Raw genomic sequence first — 20,138 nt, 5'->3', positions numbered from 1 at the left:
CACAATAAAGAGAAGGAAGGACGATTGTTATAGTAAATAGAGCTACTGACCATTTTAGATTTATTATTCAACTCATTGGTATTCTACCATGAGTCCGAGTTCCATAAATCAAATGAAAAATTAAATAAAGCACATACCCCAATATGCATTTATGTGGTAATATGGTCTATTTATTTTGGTATTCATCTGTCAATGGGTTTACGTTAGCATCTGAAAGGGCCTTGTACAATCCTTTATTCAAATTCAAGTGGATGCAAATGTATGTTTAGTACATTCTGCATTTGCATTCTGCAGCCATTTACATATCACATTATGTTGGCAATTTTTTAAAACATATATCTATCATTTTTTCATTTAACAAGACATATAGACAAAACATAACAGCGGTTTATTATTGCCTTATGATATCTTTCATAACATGTTTTTTTTGGCATTTTGGAACAAAGACAGAAACGAAAGAGAAAAAAAAGAAGTTATAGTCAAGTGTAGCACATTCAGGCATCCCGGTCTCTTAGTATGCAATACAAACGCTGCTCGAGTAACCCACATTGCAGCACAAGCCAGCTGGACCCCTACATCCCACCCATCTAAACATACCCACCCCTCCTGACTAGAAATGATTTATCTTGTCGTCCAGTGACCTGAATTGCTTACAAGGGCATTCAACCTGAATCCCTTGACTGCCTCCACAGTCACCCCAGATCCTGTCATGCTCCTGGGATACCCCCACACCATGTAAATGGCCCTCGTCACACTCAGACAGTGGTCCATGGAGGGGATCTCCAGCAATTTCCAGGCTCTAGCGATGTCACACTGCTTAATGTTGCTCTACTTGCCTAGTTGAACCACCCACCTATCAAGATGGCCCATGTTTTTCATTATTTACCATTGACAATCAAAAGCCCAAAAGCTGTTTTGGGGCATTTCATAGTATTTTAAAATCTAAAACGTTTTTTATGAAGGTTAACAATTCACTAGAGGCTTGGAATCTAGTGCAGGAATTCCAAAGAACAAAATACCAGTCCTCTTTCTTATTTCAACGGCATACGTCCTTTGAGTTCTAGAGGGTCATTCCTTTTCAGATTTTGAATGCCATTTTATCCTGAGTGAGAGTTTGTTGTTCTTCCCCTTTAATTGTCCCTTATTTCCATTCAGTAGAAGTGCAAAAAGAGTGTTCAGTCACCTTCTGGAGAATCCTTTTTAGGGGAGAGGAAGTTAGGTAGGGCAATCCAAAGATAGCCATTTACAAATGTGTGGCTATGTAAAGTGGGTGCTAAACTTCCACACCGAATGTACAGTGGCCACCTTATTTATTAACTTGTTTATTTCGCTCTTCTGTATGCTGGAAATGTAGCAAGGAAACCCAAGGGGCTGTTCAAAAAAGGTCATCAGATCAGATACAGTTACATGGGATAGCCAAGTTTCATTTGTAACAAAATAGGAGTTAGTCTTCTGCCTGTCCCAGGTGCTGAGCTGTAACGTTTCTGAATGCTACACCTGGGTCAGCTGAAGGACAATGCCCTGAATGTTGTCATGTCAGTAATGTCAGACGATCATCAAGGTCACTTTGTTAGCAGGGAGTGATTACGTTTGATGCATATTTTTGGGCCATTTCATATAGAGTTTTGTGGATACACTTAATTGCTTTGAGTTGAAATGTCTCTATGATAGGGAGTAAGACTTGGCCTAAGTTTAGAAAAAATGTCACAATGAATGCTGATGCCACTAAAAGTGATATTTAATGATAGTTAAATAGTAAATCTTTAGAAGAAATAGTTAAATTATTGCCGGGAGATTGCAAGTGTGTTAAATATGGCCCTAGGGCCTGCAAAGACGTTTAGGATTGGGCCCGTGTTGTTATGACATTAGGAGTCGGCACTCGGTCTGGCAGATGCATCATTGGGTCACATGCCTACCAAGATAGTACAAGGAGCATGACACGGTATAAATAGGCAGGCTCTACCAGGAATCTAAGCATTCATTGGAAACAGGTGCATGTGGTTTTCTAAGGTAGCCTTTACTTTTGGGTACATGTTATTCCTTCATTGAAGCAAGGATTGGTAAACATATCTACAAGCTTCAGACAGCTCTCTCTAAGAAGGGGGCAGCTGAAGGTTTATCTTAGATGTGATTTTATTTTTTAAATAATTGGAAATAACTGTTTAGTAGTATTGGGTAGCAGCTGTAGGATGTTGTAACTTTAAATTGAAAATGTATTATTGTTGGTATTGTCAATTTAAATTGATTTTCATTATACATGTGCTTCCAAAGTTGAAAAGTTAGTTTGTATGTTTTAATACCAATGAGCTATTTTCTATTTCTTAGTGAAGTTAATTTTGCAGTGTTCTAGGATATCATTGGAGTGATGGGGATTTGGAGAGAGCAACTTTTGAATGACTGTTTTGGCATCTGGCTTGGAGAAGAATATCTCAATTTCTGAAGACTTTTCAGTGTGAAATCGCCTGTCATATTTTGTGACCCAGCAAAACAAGAGTAGCACAGTGGGACTGAAGATATGATTTATTTTGTGCTCTCCAGGAATTGGTAGCTTATTTTCCCATTCTCTTCAAGGATGTTTGAGACATCCCATATTTGAATTCATTGAGGCTTCTGGGTGGAATTTGGCGTGCCATTGACTTCAGTGAGCCACATAGCACTTAATTTTGTTCAGCCACATAGATATGACTGTGGGTGAAGTGAAGTGACATTGTTGTGTGTATATATGGAATCCAGCATTGAAGGTTTTCCACACACCCCATAGTGACTTTAGGTAGATATTTAACAATGCTCAAGAAAGGATATACTCCTGAGGGACCACAGACGATATTGGATCTGGTGGGGGCAGAACAAACAACTATTGAGACTTTGGATAGGCACCATGAATACTGATTGAATATGGTGAAGGATAATGCTATAATCGAAGGTCCAATATCTCTCCAGTAGCTTCAGTAGGATCTGAAAGACAGAAGCATAAGCATGAATGAGTTGGAGGAGGTTGTCAGAAACGTTATCATGGTTTTCTTGGTCACAAGAGGGAGTCAATATCCTGAGAGTACTAGGACAAAGAGGAGGTCGCTGTACAGAAAAGGATGCAGCTGAAATATTATCCCAGATAAGGTAGAATTTTGAGGTTCGATTTAATGTAAAGTTATTTCCGATAGTCTGTGAACAAAGCTCAAGTAGAACAGTGCTGATATTGGAGGTATCGTTTGATAATGTGATGGCGGCAGCAGCAGACAACTGGGAATATACATTGCTGCTTTGTGTGTGTTTGTTGCAGGGGATTTAGGCCAAAATGGAATGTAGGCAAAGGTAGCATGATAGAAAATAGTACTTTTAATCGAGGGGAGTGATCAGGCAAGCTTTGGCAAAGCCAGTAGGTCTTGCCTTTGGGACCAAAGCATTACAGCATTGTTAAAAAGAAAAAAAAAAACACATTGTACGATGCTACAGCATCATTTTGTAATTGCATGCTGGGGGAATGCTCGTGTGGAGAGCTGGAAAATACCTACACTTTCATGTAAACCTTATCCAAAGCAGTCCCTTAAAGGTCAGCAGTGGAAGGGTACAAACCAGCCAATCAGGAGGTTGTTTAAAAGGCTGTGCTCTAGGGAAGGGCAAACACAAGAAGAAGAAGAAAGCAAGCCATTAAATAAAAAGCAAGTTGAGTGACAATAAAGCCAACCAATTTTAAGGTTTTAAGTGCACTGTAATTTTTTTGGGAAACCCACAAAACGTCTTTCACAACCGGACAGGTGCTTGAGGCTGTAGGTGAGATCTAAAAATGTGATGCAATTTGCATTCTATTAAATAACACAACCAGTATATTTCCAATACGTAAATCAATTATAATTTACACAATTCACTATTGAAAAATCAGAGTAAAAGTGTTCATCGTCCATTATCTTACTCTTTCAATGACAAGAAACATCCAACATGTGCTTTGTGCCTAATCAATTTTGTTTCTCTAGGCCTGGGCCATTTAGTTATTGCATCACAAAGTGAATAAAATCAAACAGTAAAGACAAGCCTAGAAATGAAGAGCAAAAAAAAGAGCTTAAATGGTTAGAATATAGAATGTAAAAACGTAGTTTCCCTAACATCTACCAAAGTGTTTATTAGCTCCACTGTAAGGATTTCACAACATGCCACACAATGAAATGTTAGGAAAGACCATAAGCTCTACCCAGTAAGGGGTGGCAATTCCTTTTACTTTAAAATGCATTATTCACCCAAACATCAATATTGTACATTTTGCTTGGCAAACAGCCCAACTGGAGTCTAAGCCACTGTGACAAAGCCCCCCTGCTGCGCAATCATTTAGTACTTGGATGTCAGTGCACTCCGGAAAATCAGCAGAATGTTCTCTATCTAAAGAAGAGATTTTAGGCAAAGGGAAAAATACAAAAACAGGATGAGTCATAGGCATACAGAACTAAAACTTTCCCCATGACTATTCAGAGCACTTTTACAGCCTCCATCTGGCGTGTTCACGCTATGATTCCGCTTGCTGCCGGTGACGAATGCCCACCTACATTTTGCTTTCAAACCCTTTTAGAACTTAGTACAACAACATATGATGATGTTTCATTCTGAAGCCAGACAATCAAAATTGGTTATACTGATATTAAAAAGGACAGGAGTCCCACATCTCAGTGGTGGTAGTTGCTATTTTCTGTGTTGCTGCTTCCATTCCTTGTGAGCTGCTTTTCGGTCCCAAAGATGACCTCCACGCTTTATAGTTGGGAGGTTCTTGCCAATAGATATGTACTCTGCCCCTTTTGCCATCCAAGGTTTGTGCTTAGTGCTTGTTCTCGAATGGGTCAAACCAGAAGATTGTGTCAAACAAATAAGGTGCATGTTAAAAGCAAGTTGACATCAATGACAAATTACTACACTAAGTGAAGCCAGGCTGCACTATTTGAATGCTTATATCGCCAGCATCACCTGACTTAACAAAGAGCATGATTTCAGGGAAGACTGCACATCCCATTGAAGGAAAATACATAGATTAACAAAACCAAGGTCCAGGAGAGCCTACAGAGTTACAGGCCTTCACTGAGGTTTTTACCCAAACTACATACCATGCAGGCTTTTTGTGTTTTTAATTACCCACCCCCTATGATTGGGGGCAGTGGTTCAAATGGGCTGATTGCCTAAACCCATCCTATCCAACTCTAAACTGTGTGAAAAAATATTACCATACTGTTGCTCCTCAAGCACTTTCACATTACTCCATAAATATTTCCTCATCAGTCCATCTTCAGGCAGATCATGCCACAAGCATGGACCGTGCCTCCTCTAGTGCAAAAGAGATAAGAGATGGCATAGAGGGCAGATTTTGATACTCAGGCAGAAGTCACATGAAGGTTTGGCTCTTTTTTCATGCAAGGTCCAAGAGGACCCAGACTGAGTCTGAGACTGGCATCTAGCTTGAGGTTTCAGTGGCTTGCCCACTTCTACATGAGCACTTTGTACCACTTAAGGCATTTTGTCAGCTGCAAGTCCTAGGCTGCCCAGGCCTATTGTTTCTTGATGTGGAACTGTATCTACGATGGATCGCAATTGCTTGGTTATTCAGATCCTTTAATCGGTGGGGGTTTATGCTGCAATCCCGGGGCTTACCCTTTTAGAGTAGCAGCCAGTTGTAGTCTTAGTGATGCACATGAAAAATAAGAACTCCTTGAAGTCAGTATTTTTCTTGAAAGAAGCCTGGTTTGACTGCTTTCTAAGGTTGGTGTGCAGTCTGTTTCAGAGCATTGATCCCCCAAATGGATTTCCTTCACATGCTTTGCGTTTGAATTTGCTCGGGGTTATTAGGTTTGCATTTCTGGCCTTGAGGAAATGCTTGAGTGTATATTAAAAAAAAAAGTGCTTTTTTTGGCCATGTCCCTTCTGTGATTTGAAGTAGTGCCGTGATGCTTGAACTTTATTCTCTGCACCGTTGAGAGCGTTGAGCACTGGCGTAATGTGAGACAGTAACTTTATATCTAGACAGAGTTAGCTCTATTGTGTTAGTCTCTAATTTTGTTACTCTCTTTGGTTATCTGGCATAGGCGGTGGTGCACTAGTCCAGCCTTGATGTAAGGAGGTCCCCTGTTAATTCAGTGATTTGATTTAGTGGAACACCAGAAGAATCTTTCTCAACAATGTGAAGTAGAACTTGGTACTTTTAACCATTGTTGTAATTTGATGGCCAAAGCTGCATTTGTATCACACTTCAGTCCAAGATGCTTAGCTGGATCAGATGGGTGTGACGTCACTCCTAATTACTATGGTCTGTTGCTCAGTAGACAGTCTTGGAAGGTTCTTCAACTCTGAGGCTTTCGGTCTTTGTCATTCAGAGAGAGGGAGGTTCCCCTTCTTTCACATGTGCACATGTTTAGATAAGCGGTGATGCTATTATGAAGGGCTTTGTGGCTGCCATATAAACCTTTGTGAGGGTGGCTTTCTCTCTAATCCCTACCTCATCCGCAGCCTCTCTCCACCCCGTGACCTGTCTGAGGTAGTGAAGGACAGGAATTTCAAGTGAGGTCTGGTCAGCTATTTTTATCTTGCATATGATCTTGACTTGTGGATCCTGAACCACTTATTTTCTTTTCATGGCATTATGCTGGGCAGCCAAGGTAGAAAGTGTTTGTATAAAGTTGCATAGACTGGTCTGAAAAATTCCGAATATTATAAATGATAGTCATGCGTGAAGGACAAGGAAGATTTGAATGTTCTTGGCAAGATGAAACTGAAAATTGCAGAATTTCACAACATTAAAAATGTGATGATAATATCTCTATGTTGACCATTCATCTACGGAACAGACTTTATGTATTCCCCTTCTGTGTTCAGCAGTGTAAAGTGTCTTATAGTTCCCATTTGTTCTTCTGAAAATCAATTACTAGTTTTTGGTACTGCTCAGCCGAAATGAATTGTTAATCATAATCCGTTTTTCTAGCTCATTGGTCATTTTCTGAGAAAACAGCATAGCTTAGATCGTAGCCTAAGCGTATTTTCTGTTTTCATTGAGCAGCGACGTGATGTGTGAAGAGCGGCTTAACTAGAAAATTGAGCAGGTGTGATTGTGTATGGGGCACACGATTCATATCCACGTTTTTCTACTTTGATTTTTTAGATTTGGGGCCAGGAATGTTTGCACTGGTAACTTTGTTTCTTTTTAGCTCTGATGATTTTACCTTTTAAACTTGTTACCCATTTACTAGTAGAACAGTAAGCACTGACATCTGACCATGCAGTTTATTCAAAAATTGAATTAGAAAGAAGATTGCTCATTTCACAGTTGTAAAATAATCCTCTTATTGACCACAATTTACTACTTCATATGAATTACAAATGTGCACTTGTATACAGCGTTGCATGCTTGAGCCAGGTTCATTGCTAGTGCATGTGCATGTTAGCAAAGTGTGGCTATGTATGGCCACCTCCTCTCAGTATCACACTAACTGCCCTGGCTACAAACGGGTTCAAGGTTGAGGTTCAAAATCCCTCATGTTTTTTACAGCTGTTGTTAATTTATGGTCGCTGACATAATTTGCTTAAAATATCACATTGAGCTCTGAGCACCATGTTATACTGTGTACTCCTGTGCTTAAAATGCAGAAACAACAGATGATGAATGGAAAGCATATCAAATAAAACATTCACCCCCAGTCACGGATTTGGGTTTAATCCATCATTTGTTTTGCTTGCCATGCCATTCCAGTTTGGACCCAGCCATTTGCAAATCAGCCTTGACACTGTTCACCATGGGAACAGACCAGCCTGAACTGCCAGGCAAGGTCATCTCTGGACCGGAAACAAGCATCCTGTAACTGGTTTCAGGGTATCACCCTTCATCAGCCAGGCTAGCTTGAATCTGGTGGCATAGCAAGCACAGGACCCACGTCTGGGCATACCCTTCCCACTTGGGAGGGGACAAATGCAAAAACACCAGATGATGGACAGAATGCACCCCAGTCACAGATCTAGGTTCAAGCCATCAGTTGTTTTGCTTGCCATGCCATTCCAGTTTGGACCCAGCCATATGGTATGAAGGGTATGCCCAGACTGTGGTGGCATGGTGAGCAAAAGAACAATGGATTAAACCCAGATCTGTGACTGGGGTTGAGTGTTTGGAAAGTTTCAGCACTCCGTCCTTCATCCTTTTGTGTTGCTAAAGTTGCCCTAAGTGGGAAGGGTATGCCCAGACGTGGGTCCCCTGCTCACTGTGCCACTGGATTCAAGCTAGCCTGGCTGATGAAGGGTGATACCCTGAACCAGTCCCAGAATGCTTGTTTCCGGTCTAGGGAGGACCTGGCCTGGCAGTTCGGGTGGGACTGTTCCCACGGGGAACAGGGTCAAGACTGATTTACATATGGCTGGGTCCAAGCTGTGGTGGCATGGTGAGCAAAAAAACAGTGGATTAAACCCAGATCTGTGACGGGGGTAAGTGTTTGAAAGGTTTCAACACTCCGTCCATCATCCTTTTGTGCTCCTATGCTTAAAAAACATAGAATAGCATACAAGTAATTTGAAAGCATTGGAGTGCCTGATAGAACACATTTTCACTTCCTTTAAAGGTGGAGGGCCTTTTGCTCCCCTCTCAAAAACTTGATTTGCTGCAGTTGATGAACCTCCTGAGATTCTCTCTGTTGAAGTCTTTTCTTTCTTGTCTATTCTGTTTAGTGTGTTCAGAAAAGGCAAGTATTGATGTTGTTGGTCTTCGCATAAAGTGAAAACGTATGTTGACATTGATCATATTAGATAGTTTATTGCGATTTTGGACATTGTTTTATGGTTCCACAAGGCCCTTGCAGCTATAAGCACAATGACAAACGTTTAAATTAATAATTAAATTATGTATTGTATTGCAAATAGTATGGAAGTAAAAGTGCATCACTAAAATATATTTGTGAATTTGTGGTCAAATACTACCCTAAGCTGGAATATAGGAAAATAAAATCTGGGCATTTCTTAGGGCTAGCTCTAGATTTGAGTACTGTTGTTGTGAATGGAATGTTCCATTAAATCCCTGGTAAAGCCCACAAAACAGTTTAAGTATCCTAAATGCATTCATTCACATCCGAACATCCAGCAACTGCACTCAGTAATTTTATGGTATACATACTGACTGCCATTATTGGATTTACTCTGTTCTGTGAAATCACAGCTCAGGGTATCGAAACCATCTGCTTCGAAGTGGCAGAATTGGAACTAGTGGGCCAATATCATAACTAGGAATATAGCTCGTGTTCTTATTTTACTGTGTGTGTCCATAGAAGCAGCAATGTGCTCCCCACCTAACGTGGTCTCGTCCCTCAGTTATTGCAATGTTAGATAGGGATTTTGTGGAAGATACCAGTGTTCTTCAGATTCATTTTGGGAGTGCATCCTACAATGAAGTTTCACATTCTTTGTGTTGCTTGTCGCAGAAACCCCTGTGAATTTGATAATTTAAGTACTCTTCCAAAACAAAAAACTTGTGAAATAGTGTCTGTTACCTTTCAATGGTTTTATTGATGTATTTGCAAGGGGAAAAGGTCATCCAAAACAACCTTCGATAGAAATAATCAAAAACATTAACCTCCCTGTTCCACCCCCCTCAACCTTCCATTCTAAACTTCAACCCCCCACACACTGGACCAGTTTCACAGTAAATATACAATAATTAAACATCAAATTCAGAGCTACAGAGGAACCAAAATAGTGACTTTTGTCTTCCCTCAATACTATATGTATTTTCTACATCTGCAGGAAATATTGTTTTAAATAAAAATATTTGTAGTTGCCACTTGATGTACTTATTTGTTGTGCTCCCACTTAATAGATTTAAATGTATCCAGAAGACAACACTAAGAAATGTTTCTGCTGTAAATTTGAGAGCTACAATCATGATGCTAGATTTGTAACAGCTAGTTGTTTACGTATTGTTTTTTATTAGTCCATTTTTTTAAGCATTCAGCTAAGCACCATTTATTGAAGTGCTGTGCATTTTTCTTTAGAAAGAAAAGTATTCAGTCGAGTAGAACATGTGTAAACAACAAATGGTTTAAGCCAGTAATTCCCAACCTTTTGACTTATGTGGAACCCCACTTTATTATTACTGGAACCCGAGGACCCCCACTAAATCATTATTGAAATCCGGGGACCCCCCCACTGAGTCATTGATGAAAGCTGGGGACCTAATCAGTTAATATTATTTAATTTACTAAGCAGTCCCGGACCCCCTGAGGAGGCTTCGCGGACCCCCAGAGGTCCCCTGACCACAGGTTGGGAACCACTGGTTTAAGCTCTCTAATGAGATTCGATATAATGAGAGCGTGAGGAGTGGTTGTAGCAAATGAGATTTCAACTTCTTTCTGGCATAAAGCAGTTTAGGGATTAGTTTTAACTTCTTTGGTAGGTTATTCCAAAAACCTAGGAACATGACAGGAACGTTCTTCATCAAGTCTTAGCTTTTTCAGCTTTGGAATTTACAGAGTTTCTTGTGACATTTGTACTTACTTGGTGTTGCAATATTAAGCACATGGACTGTAACCTGTTGGTTTTAATTCTCTGTTAGTAAAAAAAAAGATGAAGAAATATTATGTGCCCCTGTTGATCATAATCTTTCCTAATTGTGAAGATTGACTCTGTCTGAAGAAATTTACATTTCAAGTTATGATTTTGGTAAAACAACAATCTTATTGACTTGGTTTCATCCTAGATAGACCTTTTTTACCTTTTTAATTTAAAATTTCCCAGAAGCTCCGATCTTTTTGTGAACTCTAACACCATCACTTGTACCGTTCATCTCAACCGCCGTTTTCATCATTTCATCCGAGATCAAATTTTGTATGCAGAGTTTTTCCTCTTACTAACTTCTCGTAATCTTCACACATACTATGATTATCTGTAAAGTTTGTCACGTTTTCTGCACGTGGAATTTATGCAAGACTAGCATGAGGTGTTCAATGTTTGCGCTGCTTTGAAATTTGCACTGATGACCTCCAGATGGTTGTTAAGTTGAACACTTTTAATGACTGGTTGTCCAAATGTAAAGAGTGTTTAGCGACCATTAGACAAGTGGTATGCACAGACCGAACACAAACAGACTAAATAACTAATAGTGGTGGCCATTCTGGAAGTTTGTCTTCTTTAGTGTGTCTGGATTTGATAAAACCTTGACTGACCTTGCAGTTTTTCAGGAAATCTCAGCATCATGTTTGCATGTTCCCATGATATCCAAATATCTTTAGTTTCTACTGCATGAAAATCCTGAAGAGTATAACTGCTGTCACAACATTAACCCAGTGAGTTTCGGTTTAATGTCTATTCTCACTTGTGTTCAGTGCCATTGGAATTTTGTTTTTCCAGTTAGAATTACTTCAGTAGGCCCAAGCTATGGCATCTCATTGAGAAAAATCACAAGCAAACCTAACTAGTAACCCCTGCGCTTCATTCTTTAGGTTGTTATTAGCAACCGCTACAAAGGAACTTTGTATACTGCAATGAATTTTCTATCTGATGCTTAACCATTCCAACATCTAATTCTTTCAAATATGTTGCGGCCTGTTAACTACAGAAAGTAGCATGGATTTAGCTTAAAATAGCAGCAGAGTGTTTATATTTACAGCAACGCCAGATCTCAAAACCAGTGTGCTGCTCATGGGAAAATCTGATTTTTTTTTTATTGAGACCATATTAAAGAAAGCAGGAAATGATGAGAAGAGGATGGATTCTGTAACGGCACCTTGTACATTTTTTATTTTAGAAATGCAGAATACTCAAACATGTTGAGGCGCAGGGAGTTTGTGATTTCCACAAAGTCCCACAAATGTTTCCCTGCAGTGCTTTCGAGTCCCTACTAGATAAGGCATTCCCAAAGTTAAGTAACTTGTTCTTTACTGCTTTAAACAATATAATATAATAATAGAAGTGCTATCTTGCTACTCCTGACCATGACAAATAGTCCCTGGTATGTGAGCTTCTGCTGCTTCTGACCTTAAGACCATATTGCAGTACCAAACTGTTACCCCCGCTTTCTAAGTCAGACTTCCACAAGTAAAAAATGGTACATAAACAAACATGTTGTGTCCATATAGAAATCACACCAAAAATAATGGCACACATACCATCTAAGTCACGACAATGAGAAAAACAATCCATCTCTGCTCCACCTCTCCCTCTGTTTTCAATTGATGTTCTTCCGGGTTACAATTTCCACCTCCTGCTACCCGAACACTCCCTTACAACTGTTACACTATTAACCATTCTCAGACATTTCCTACTTTTCCCTGTTAAAACCATCTCTCACAAACCCCACATTATAACTGTCTGTCAAAAACTTACCTCTTCCTTCTTTTCCTGCATTATCCTTTAGTTCTGTTTTGGGAAGCAAATCCTCCTCTGCAACTACTGGTGCCTACCTCCCTTCAACTGTATATCATACACGTACTCCTTTTCATACAAGCACTAGCAAATATCCTACCTTTGCTTCCCAATTAGCTTCTCTCTCATGCCATATTTCCTAGCCTCCCCAGCCCTCTCTATCTGCTCTGTCCGATCTCTCCCCAGCCATCAATAATACCCCCTCTCAACTTAATTTTAGCAATATGGGCCTAATGGTGGCCAATAGAGACGTGGCCATGTACTGGGGAGCCCCAGAGACACCCACGGTAAGGTAATGGAAAACCGAATGGTCTTATATATGGTGGCCGAAAAGGTTACATACAAGGCTAGAGGATGCCCAAAGACGTTTTACATTGTATGCGGTCCCACGGGGACATACTATACAAGATATGTGGGGGAAAGGGAGGAAGGTTACCCTCTAGACGCAGTCCCAGTAACGCATAATGAAATACTGCCTAGTACACAACACCTCCAAATGTCTGATTGATCAACAGCCAAGAATTAACTGAAATGCACTGTATCACTGTAAACATTGAACAAATGCAAATCCACTCCAATATAATTGTTGTAATAGGTGCGCAGTTGTGCACAATGTTACGCTTGATGAAAAATCAAACAAAAATATATTTTTTTAAAACAGGTATCCCCTCTCATTGCCCATACTGTATTGCTTACTATCACACTTGCATTACTCTATCTTCAGATATTTCCCCCTCTTCTCCCAAACTCTGTTGAATGTTTATAGACTGATAAAGTCAGGCAGTGACCCTACCTTCCTCCTCTTGCCTCCTCCCTCTACTTTAGCTACTACACACTTCTCTCTTTTGTAGGATCCCTTTATTAGATTCCCTCTATGCTCTGTAATGACCGATCAATAAATAAGAATTGCCTGAACATCTCCAAACTGATGTCAGAACAAAGCCCTGAGCTACAATTAATCATATATACCTGTTTATGCATCCAGGTTTCTCCTGGTCTACAGATTTCTGCCATACAATTCTGAATTCATTTAGCCGTTCCACAATTAAATTACAGGGGTTACTAAAAATAATCCAATTTTTTTGCATAGTTGGAGACTTCAATATCTGGCTTTACAAACCTCACCTATCAATCAAAATGCCTGAGCAGTAGCATTTTTCTCATGTAACTCCTCGCCTGTACTGACAGTCATATGATCCTATTCAGTCACTCCATTGTGCTAGCTGGTACCCCCACAAAACACAAAGTAGGTATGAGACTATGGCAGAAAATTAGGTTTATGCCCCTTTTGCCAATACACATTCAACCTCCCATCTCCTTTTTAAAAGCGGTGTTCTATTCCAGTCCCTGCTTGCACTAAAACCTTTAGGAGACTCGGCTAATTAACACCTGAAGTAAAATTACTAAAACCAAATGAAAGCTTCCTGGAGATGTTACAACAATAAAGACAATGTTTAGGCCTACTCTATTCCTGAATAGATAATGCTGGCATAAAAAAAATTCCACTACTCGTGTCATAACTCAGACGTCTTAAGTGTGTCTGAGTCGTGACAATCCCAGAAGGCATTGATCCAACCTCATGAAATCCTGAAAGCGTTAATCCCAAAACGGCTTAATCTGAGGAACTGTGTAACTCTCCAGTTTACCATGTCATTACACATAGAAAGGCTGGGAATATAATGTGGGAATAAAACTCTATCATTCACCCCTCCATTTTACTCTACAAATCCTGGTCCAAAGCTAATCTTCAGACCTCTAATCCATGAAGAATTCACTAACACCACAAAGAGCTTGTGCATCTGCCTAATCCCTGCTGACCCATGTCTGACACACACATATATATATATCCTGCCTAAAAATCACCAATTAAGCTTCTTTATGATGATTTTGCCTTCAGTGAATCTTCTCACAAAAAGTTCAAGCTATGATCTCCTTATCTTAGCTATGCCAGTGAACTAACCCTTATCATATGATAATGTTTCAGGAATTACAGAGAATTCAGAATGAAGGAACTGCCAGACCGATTCTCAGCCTACTGGTACACCTCATATAATACCAGGCATCATTTGTTTATACCCACTACCTCTGGTTAAGATGCTTCGCTTTCAGTCCAGTGTGTTAGTCATTAGTCAATCCATGTGATTGGACCAATCCTCCTTTAAAAGAAACTCTTCTGATTCTCTCATCCTTCTAAAATATACTAATTGGCAGAAGCTCAGTCTCTGTACAGACGGCCAAGCTCTGGAATTTGATACCTGCATGAATATAAAGAATGGACTATAGCCTTGAATTCTAGAAAGCATTAAAAACCTGGCTCTCTCCATCCACATTATCATAAAATTGGTAGAATGACTATACAAGCTGGTAAGTATCTATATAGAAATATCTCTTCGGATACCCTCAATATCTTTAGGTTAAGTGCAGGGAAGTAGGCCCCACAATGTTTGATCCATGCCTTGGAGCCCAGCGCACTTAATTCAGTACCTCTTATTCAGAACATATTACATCCCACATGAAAAAATATGACTACATCACCCTTCCCGTGATGGCTCCCTTCTTGAGTCTGCATCATCTTCAAAACTAGCTGCATCATGTGCAACGCCTTCACAATGGCACATCCTTCTATCTAGTTGACATATTTCTCATGTCTGTTGGCGCTCTGATGATGTACAGTACATCATCAGACTGGAGACAAAGAAGTACATAGAAGAAAAAACCAAAGCAGCAGGCCATCTCCACTTATGCGTCCAGGATTTGGATCAACACCCCTGTATCCATCCCCACCTCCACTACCCTGTTCCATTTAAGGAAAGAGCTAAATACATAATATTTTAAGTAACACTATTTTATGACTCCTTAACAGTTCACCTCCCTTATCAGAATCAAGCTTTCCCTCCAGTTATAATTTGTCCATATCCTTGCCTTTGTCAGTACTCTGGCACAGAGTACCGGCACTTTAATTTTTCCATTTCAAGCACTGATTAATACTAATACTACAAACATATCTGCAACATCCTTACATGCTTGCACTACAACAGGAACCAGGAACTGAGACAAATTGGAGCACTCTGTGCCCTAGTGTGGCATAAGCTCTAAACAAACGCTGCACCCCATACAAGTGCTGCACTTTGTACTATACGTTTCATCCTTGTGAAACTATCTTCTATGTAACATAGGCAATATCCAAAATTTTAAGAGGGATCATTAATACCCAGCTCTACTTCTTCAAAATTGATTTTGGTTGTCCCAGAAAGTAATTTCCTGTAGTTCAGAACCGTGCTGCAGTAGTAATACTATCAATGAAATTTCTGCATCCATTAGTGGAATACAGGAAGTACGAATATATCAACATCTCCCAAGAGATCCGTCATGGCCATCTGTGGTACTGGCATAATTAATATGTGGTCAAGATGCATTGTAACCTTTACATGAACTGCATATAATACAGAGGTCAAGAACCATTAGTGCAGACCAGTAAATTAGGAAGTCCTTTGACAGTTTACCCGAACTTGTGTCCACATTTTCCTATGTTTTACTATCACTGTGAAGCTGTTGGCTTACTTGAAATTAGGCCAGTTGACATCCTCAAAATTTGGAGGCTAACAACTGAATGGGTTAAGTACATCTTTTTATATACGTAGGTGTTCTTATTTGGCCCCAGTGTAGGTGACATAGCGGATGCAGCATAAAACCCATGAACTCTACTGAGGAGGAATGTCCTAGAATTTCACTCTATGCCGACGATGTCTTGCTATTTTTAGATGATCTGTATGTCTTGGGTCCAGGGTGCTGCAGATCTTGGATATTTTTGGGTCTTATTCGGACGTCTGTATAAATGCCCATAAATCAGCAAAATATCCCATTGTTCCTATGCTGAGGGTGGGGAGGATACCGGTTCTCCCACTCGGGTTTAAATACTTGTGTGTTTTATGTCACTGAAGATGCGACCGGATCCTATGACTGGGATTTGGCACCCCAGCTTGCAGGTCTGGTAAGGTATGGGGGGGGGGGGATGCTACCGCCAACCACCTGAGTAGTGTTGGGCATTTGGAACACAACAATGAGAAGCGTGGGGTGGGTGGCCTGTCTCACATCGGAGACTCCTTTTTGGCAGGGAGCCCCTCTTCCACAGGCAATGGGCCTCCAACGCTTTTCTGCATGGGATACTATAGGCATTTTGAGCTGGGGGATGTGCCTCACAACAGGACACTTAAGTCCTTTCAGGACTTGCAGGCGGAGTATGACTTGTACCGAATGTAGTTTTTACAGTACTTGCAGCTCCCTCATGCTCTTCTCCCTCTTATAAAAATGGAGGTGGGCATCCCTGAGTTTTCCCAAACGGAGCCCCGGATCCTCCTCACAAATCTCAAGGAGTGTAAACTGTCTGCTATATACAGAATGTTACTATGCGAGTTACTGGATCCAATGGAGGTAGTCCAGAGGGCATGGGAGGGGAATCTGTGATAATTGGATGACAGAGATTGGAGAGAGATGGTGGTGACATCTAGAGAAGCGGTTATTGGCTTCCATTCCGCATGATACAGCTGAAGAAACTCCATAGGGTCTATGTTACAAGGGCTAGGCTCCCCTGCATGGGCCCGATATCTTTGGGGGCCTTCCTGAGATGAGGCGACCAGCAGGGTGACCTCCCGCACACATTTTGGCATTTCCCAGGGCTGACCCACTTTTGGAGAGGCGTGCGGGGGAGGCTCGAGGGGGGTCTTGGGCTGGGGCATTCCCTTTGATCCCAGACTCATGCTGTTGCAGGGGGAACACATTATCAAAAGGCACCTCTTTGGTTGGTGTTAGTGGTGGCCAAGAGAGACATTGCTAGGACCCTAAAGGCAACTGAGTCTCCTTCGGTAGAGATGTGGGCCAAGACCATGGACCACTGCATGGGGCTGGAGCACCCAATATATCAGTCCGGAGGATGCCCCCAGAAGCACTTAAGATGTGGAAAGACTGGGCAGACTATAAGGGGATACAGCTGGAGCCATGCATCAGTGGGCCATTAACTTTAGATGGAGTGGAAGGATTGCAGGTACTGGAATTTCGGGATGCACCCTTAAATGAAATGATAGATGGCATGGTGTGTTGTTGGTGGGGCCCATTGACTCTTGTGTCTGATGATGATCTGTATGCCATACTACTGCTTGTGATGTGTTATGATGCTATGGCCCTGCTTGCGCTTGACACATCTCTCCTTGTTCAGCGTTGTGAAAAACCTACTAAAATGTGGTTCAAACAAAGTCGCAATATGTGGGTGACTAACGTTTCCAAGTGCAGTGTTCGTGACTTGGATGTTATGGCCAGTCATGATTTGAATGGGTAACTGTCAGGATGGTACTGAGCAGAACCTTTGGGAACGCTGCCCAGTAACCCCTAAGCTGGACCAGCAACAAGGGAAAGGCACTGAAGGCCTGGACAGCAAGTTTGTCATGACGATAGTCTGCTTCTGATGGCTACACCAGTTGGCAAAGGCTCTGAGCGAGAGTTATAGGCCGGAGCGGCAGTTGAGGGCCTATAACAAGGGAGAGGGCCTTTAAAAAATGGTATAGCCAGAGGCAGAAGGGCTAGAATACTGTCTGAACATTCCACTCACTGAGGGTAGAATGTTCTGAATTAAAAAGGGAGAAACTGAAAGACAAACATGTAATGTTGGAGCAGAAGGTTTATACCAACCATTATTTGTCCTGAGCCACCAACCTGTTATCAATGGAGTTCCCAATATTCCAATACTCTAACATCGCATTGTAGCACACATCTGAGGGCTTTAAGCCTATTAGAACATTCCACCCACTAAGGGCAGAATGTTCTAAATTAAAATGGGAGAAACATGAAGACCAACAGTGGAATGTTGGCGCTCTGGGCTTATACCAGACATTATAAGCCTAGAATATGCCATTGTTTTCAGTGGACAGCTCAACATTCCAGTGTTCTAATATAGCCTTATAGCCCAAGCCCAAGAGTTATACTGGTTCTTCAATGCTCTTAATCTGAGTTATAGGACCGAGCCTCAAGTGAGGGCCTGTAATGAGGGAGAGGGCCTTGAACAACCGGTATAGTCTGATGCAGAAGGGATAAGGCTATTAGAACATTCACCCCACTGACTGTAGAATGTTCTAAATTAAAAAGGAAGAAACTGAAAGACAGACATTGGAATGTGGAGAAGAAGGCCTATACCAGACATTATCCCTGAACCACATCGTTGTCTTCAGTGGAACTATCAACATTCCAGTGCACTAATCATGATTCTGCTTTGAAACATGAAGACCAACATTGGAATGTTGGCGCTCTGGGCTTATACCAACCATTATTAGTCCTGAGCCACCAACCTGTTATCAATGGAGTTCCCAATATTCCAATACTCTAACATCGCATTGTAGCACACATCTGAGGGCTTTAAGCCTATTAGAACATTCCACCCACTAAGGGCAGAATGTTCTAAATTAAAATGGGAGAAACATGAAGACCAACAGTGGAATGTTGGCGCTCTGGGCTTATACCAGACATTATAAGCTTAGAATATGCCATTGTTTTCAGTGGACAGCTCAACATTCCAGTGTTCTAATATAGCCTTATAGCCCAAGCCCAAGAGTTATACTGGTTCTTCAATGCCCTTAATCCGAGTTATAGGACCGAGCCTCAAGTGAGGGCCTGTAATGAGGGAGAGGGCCTTGAACAACCGGTATAGTCCGATGCAGAAGGGATAAGGCTATTAGAACATTCACCCCACTGACGGTAGAATGTTCTAAATTAAAAATGAAGAAACTGAAAGACAGACATTGGAATATGGAGAAGAAGGCCTATACCAGACATTATCCCTGAACCACATCGTTGTCTTCAGTGGAACTATCAACATTCCAGTGCTCTAATCATAATTCTGCTTTGGCAAATAAGGCCAAAACCGTTGTTTATTGTACTTGCTTTATCTAAGCCAGAAAGGAAGGGAGGTACGATTACTACCTGCTTTCTGTTTCCCAGAATGTATTGCCATATTTGTGGCAGAATTCCAGTGTCACAATTAAATACTTAAAATGTGGAGGCTGCTTCGCAGGAAATCATGCAACTAATTTCAGTATTTCCCAGAAAACAAACACATTTTTTCTTCTCTGAAGTTTTGGCTCCATTGCAGGGAAAGAGTAGAAGTCGGGGGCTTAGAAGTTAGCTCTACATAATTGTTCTTCACTTCATTTTAGCAGATTACATTAAAATTTATATCGCGCTTACCGGCCAGCATTTGATATCTCAGGCATGCATGTCCGGCTGCCTGCCTTTTAAGAAACGTCATTGTGACTTCTCGTTTGATTCAGGGCCAGACAAACGACTTGAAGCCAGATGAAGAGACTGGCTAGGGATGCAAAGTATCTCAATATTTTTCAGTGTTTTACAAAAGCTGTGCTGAGTGTAAAACGAAGAGATAAAAATGCTCTTTCTACAGATCAAAGTGATCACATGTAGACATATGCCTTGAGACCCAAGCAAAAATATTAGAAGCATAATTTAAAGATTGATAAAGTGGTGAGAATGAGTTGGAACCGTGGATGACTATCACTTACTGTGCATATGCTGAATATTGTTGTCCGTTACATATTCCTCCTTGTCATAATATGTTTTCCTCCCTGATGGTTAACTAAACTGGTTTAATTATATTATACCTATTTTCGTGCGTCAAGTGGTATGGAATATATAGGTGGAAGCAGCGAAGGTAGCTCTAAAAGGGAGTGACCTAAGAGTCACTTGAATAAAATCTTCACAAGAGGCGTGGCCTAATACAT

At 40.9% G+C, this 20,138-nt stretch overlaps 1 protein-coding gene across 1 annotated transcript in view; it reads left to right on the top strand.

The window, feature by feature from the left end:
• The window catches only part of PID1 (phosphotyrosine interaction domain containing 1), a 384,153-nt gene that overhangs the window by 21,884 nt on the left and 342,131 nt on the right, over positions 1 to 20,138 (top strand). The gene's annotated exons all lie outside the window — the stretch shown is intronic.

This window comes from Pleurodeles waltl, chromosome 11 (assembly GCF_031143425.1).
Source record: "Pleurodeles waltl isolate 20211129_DDA chromosome 11, aPleWal1.hap1.20221129, whole genome shotgun sequence".
NCBI lineage: Eukaryota > Metazoa > Chordata > Amphibia > Caudata > Salamandridae > Pleurodeles > Pleurodeles waltl.
Note: the sequence above shows the minus strand (reverse complement) of the source record. Positions and strands in the feature narration are given on the sequence as shown.